We start from the raw sequence: 5,063 nt of genomic DNA, 5'->3' as shown, positions 1-5,063 counted from the left end.
CATGAAAGAAGTATTAAAGTCTTAATAAGAAAACTGAGTGAATCAGCAGAGAGTTAAAGACAGCTTTTCGTCTCTAGCGTACTGTACTTTACGCCCACTGACTTTTTGCTGCGTCAGCAAATCTTTTACGCCGCCAAAACCGCCTCAACTTTGAACTTACAAATTTAAATTTTCAGACAGACACAGCGACAAACGCATGCAGCCCTCCACTGCTTGTTTTGTGAATAATGACTTAACGAATTTTTGTTGACATCATTCATTTACGAGCTCACTTACATACACACATACCCATGCATATTTGTACAGAAAATCTTATGTCTAAGCTACTAAAGCATTAAGTAGACGCAAAATAGCGTAAAAATAAGCGACTTGGTGTCGCGATTTGCGAAATGTCAAAATGCCAGCGGCGATGTCATTGCCTGCGACGTCGACGGCGTGCAGCGAGGTCAGCAGCAGCGACACAGCTGAACTACCACGGAATGTTTTGTTTCACTTTCACTCTTACATTTTAATTTTCATCTTTTTATTATTTCTTTTTTACATTTTCCTCCGTGATTTTTTGTTATTGTTGTGTTTTGCACTGCTTTTATTCTTCACATTTGCGCTCTGCTTATTCACTGACGTGGCCGCGTTATTCGGCACTTTTCAAGCATAGCTGTTACGCCGTTGATGGCATTGAACCGCATGGCCGTGTGCCAGTTGTGATGACTCCACAGTACAATGCACAGCAAACGTGCAGCAGTCGCACTGGCAGGGGTGCTGTTCTACAATTTTTAGCGCCTAAAAGCGCACTAGAAGAGTAAACACTCTCCTCTAGCGCTCGAAGGCTTGTGCAAGTCGTCAGCGAGGGTCCGCGACGTTGAGTTCAAAGCTCTGCGAGAAGCCTAACGAAGCTTCGCAAAGGTCTGTACAGAACAAAGCCTGATTTGGTCATTAACTAGACATCAACACGACTACAAATACGTTCGCATATAAATAAATGTATGGAACAATAAGACCTGCCGGAAATTTTTGATAGAAAAAAAGTTTGGTGTGGGGCTGTAGGTTGAAAGCTCGATTTCTGAGCCCAGAACTCACCAATTACTTAAGAATTTGGACGTGGGAAAACTGAGACACGAACCAACCTGATTTCATAAAAAAATAAGTTGCGATGTCAAATAACACCATCTTTCAATAGGGATGACGTGATTTTCACGGCTCCAAAACTATTACGCAAATTCGCGTTTTCCGAAAAATTTTCTAACTTATGTTCATCGAATAACTTTTTCGTAGGTGAAGACCATTTCCGGGTTAATGAGCTCGTCAATAAAATAAAGGAATCGAAGCTTGGGAATCGACGATTAATAGTCAGAGGTCTAACTGGCATCGGGAGGATCAATGAAAACCATTTGAAAGATCATTTGGCCCGAAGAATAGTGAAAGCACGATTGGATCCGAAACAGACGATCAATCGACCGAATATGAAGCTAAAGGTGAGCCAAAGCCGAAAAAACCATCTAAGCAGTCTAAAATCATTCTTTCAATCTTTAAAAAAGTTTGATATGTGGTGTCTTCGATTCGCCAAACAAAAGGGAGTCGAAGGGATAAAGATTATCAAAACTATTCACAAAAATTGGCAGCACCAAGGATGCACTATCGAAAACTATATATTTTGGTTACTCTATAAGTTGTTTGGGCGCACTGAACTAAAAAAGAGCTCCAACAAAAACACATACGAACTTACGAAAATTAATATTGAATTTAGGTAGCATCGAGGAACGCGAAAACGCTACTTTGGTGGGTACCTCACATACTTTACATTTTTTGGGAGGAGAGTAAATATAACAAGCAAATAAATAATGAGTCTACGTCTACAATTTCCTGCAGGGCTCCTCTACAAATTTAAATAAGTCTCTTTGTATGTAAATACTATTGTGTGAATGGTTATTGACCACCAATGACAGCGAAAATCTTCAGTCTGGCTACAAAATCAGTGAAAAGTTGGTCAAATGTGAAAATCGAAAACGAAAAAAGTAAAAGTGTAGCGATGCAATGAAATGAGATAAAATAAAATTGAATGCATAACCAAATAACCCAGCGCTTGCTTCGCTTATAAGTATATAAAAAATACATAACCCAATTTGTCACACTGATTTTTCCATTCGAATAAGTATAAATCAAATCAAATAATTTAAGCCCCGAAAAAAAGTTTTTTTGGTACAAATTTCTTTAAATAAGAAATATGTAAGTTCTATAAAGGCAACTTCCCAAATATGCAACTATTAAGCGTATTTAAACAAAAAATATATGTACAAGTATATAGGTATGAGAATTGCCATATATAGTATAATTGTTTAACTTTGTATGTGTACACATACATACTATGTAGTATTTGTTTTGTTTAATTTTGTTTCACAGCTTTTGACATTTTACTTCCGATACAATTATTCGGCAAGTATATGCAAAAACATGTAAGGAAGGGTTAAGTTCGGCTGCAACCGAATTTTTTTGTCTTGCTACTTGAAAGAATTTAAGCAAGGGAAATACCAGAGGATCCGAATTCAAGCAATTATATATATATATATATATTAGGGTGTTTGTTTTTTTTTTTAACTATTAATTTTTTTCCGTCCCGTCACGAAATTTCCTTGAAAATACCCTAAAAAAATTCCATGAAAATTTTAGCCCTTAATATTAACAATCCGAACTGGACCAAGGCATGCAAAAATTTTCCATAGAAAATACACAACAATCGTGATTTTTTATCTGTAAATTCCTAGATAGACGCATGTTTCTCAGAATTGTTCACTCTACAAAAGTTCCCAAAGCAACAAAGTCGTAACTCATACCGGCGAGGTGGTACGGGGCTCTAAACCTGACATTTCTATGAAATTCGCATTTTTTTGTATATATCTCATATATATATCATGACAAGAGTTATAGAAAAATGTTCATCTCAAACTTTTAGGAAATTTTATTTGCTACAAAAAAGGTCTGAGATCAAAATCGCTATCATTAATACTTCTCGAGATATTCAGCTTTTTAAGTAAGGCTTTATTGAATTTTCATAGATGGTATGTAATAAAAAATCTATGAAAATTCCATACACGCGATTCAATTCCTTTTTGACATTCATACATACTCTCGTCAGCAATGAATTTTCCATGAATTTCATTTATTTATCTCACACATTGCCCGATATTTGCGGTAAAAGGTCAACTATAGGTACTGAAGTCCAAATAGTCTTAGTTGGTGGTGACATACTTCGAAGGCACATTCGTGCACAATTTCATTCTGTTATATTAATTGTTTTTTGATTTGTACACTGACATTGAAAGAGTCAAATATAACTTAAAATTGTGTTGTATGGTAAATAACTGTAGTTGCAGTCCAATTTCGCCCATTTTAGTGGGGAAAATATATTGAAATATGGAAAGAATGTCACTTACCAAGTTTAATTGAAATCTGTCGGACAGGACCCAAGATATCTGATTTCACTTAAAATGACGTTTTGTCAGAGTGGTGGTGGTCCGATTACGCCCATCTGCAAACTAGTTACTTACTCTTTTGCCCAGGCATACATCTACCAAGTTTCAGCAAGATATCTATATTTTTACTCAAGTTATAGCTTGCATTGATGGACAGACAGTCACCCGGATTTGAACTTGTCTCTTTATCCTGATCTTTCATATATACCTAACCCTATATCTATTTCGATTAGTTTTAGGTAACACACCATTTGGTAAACAAAACTATTATAATCTGTAGCAGCATGTTGCAAGAGTATACAAAAGATTGATAGATAGGTTACTACTTGAAACAAAATACCAGCAAACAACGAATTATTAGTCCCGAATAATTTTGCAGTCAAAAATACAACATCCCATTTATGTTAACTTTTCGAATCATCAACGTGACTCGTAACTTTGAAGGAAAACTGGCAACAATGCTAATCCGCAAAGTGAATACGTTTAGCTTATGACTATAAGTAGGTATACCCATGCAGGTATGTGAGCATATTGAGCCATTTGTTGTCGCAGGCTGCTCTTTATTGCTTTTTGAAAGCAACAAACATTTATATACAATGTGAGCTGAGTACTTCGTTTCGTTAATGACGCAGCATAATGTAATTTAATATTCTATCAATCTTGGTTATAGTCTTACTTATTTCGATACTTTTCTGCCTGGCGCAAGTGCCCAAGAACGTACTTAATTTCGCCATATAGTTGTAATGCATTATCGGTATAATTACACGATGGCCGATTTCAGTCTGGAAACTATATAAAGCATGTTTTTTTTTGTTTTGATATGCAGTTTTCAAGAAGGAATGAAACACATATATTTTAATGTTATGAACACGAATTTATAAAGATGAGGATTTGTTATTAAGTGACTACCGTGGCCAGCTCGTATGAATTCCAGCCAAGATGCCGAATTTTCAACCACTTCTTACATTTTACAGCAATAAAAAACACATGTCGGCAATAGACGTCGAATATTTTTTTTTCAAGGCTTCAATCGCCTAGGGCTTATTTGCATAGACAAGCGGTTTCACATAATCCACAAACAATAGCCAAGCGGTGTTAAATCGCACAACCTTGGAAGCCATGCCATATGAACACGGATCCAGATAATGCCCTGACCAACAGTATATTTCAATAAATTGATTGGCTGTATGGCAAGAAGCGCCGTCTTGTTGTAACCAAAGGTCGTCTACAACAACTTCCTCCAAGTCAGGCACGAAGTTATTAATCGAGCCTCTATAGAGTTCCCCATTGACTGTAACATTATAACCGCCTTCATTTTTGAAAAATTATGAACAATGATTCTCTCTCTGCCCGTATAGCACACCGAACACTGACTTTTAGAGAATGTAAGAACGTCATAACCATAGCTTCTGTTTCTTGGCAAAATGAGGATTTACATTATCCGCTAGGGTAAAAATGGTCCGAAACTTATCCATATTTGTGGGAAGTAATCAAAAAATATCTTCTAAGGAGCCAACGCCTAGAGCCACTTACAAAACACGCATTGGTATGGGAGCCGCTTACTTTACGTCCTGTAGAATGCACAAAAACCTACCA

Source organism: Bactrocera tryoni, chromosome 2 (assembly GCF_016617805.1).
Source record: "Bactrocera tryoni isolate S06 chromosome 2, CSIRO_BtryS06_freeze2, whole genome shotgun sequence".
Taxonomy (NCBI): Eukaryota; Metazoa; Arthropoda; class Insecta; order Diptera; family Tephritidae; genus Bactrocera; species Bactrocera tryoni.
The sequence above is the reverse complement of the archived record's forward strand: the minus strand, read 5'-3'. Positions refer to the sequence as shown.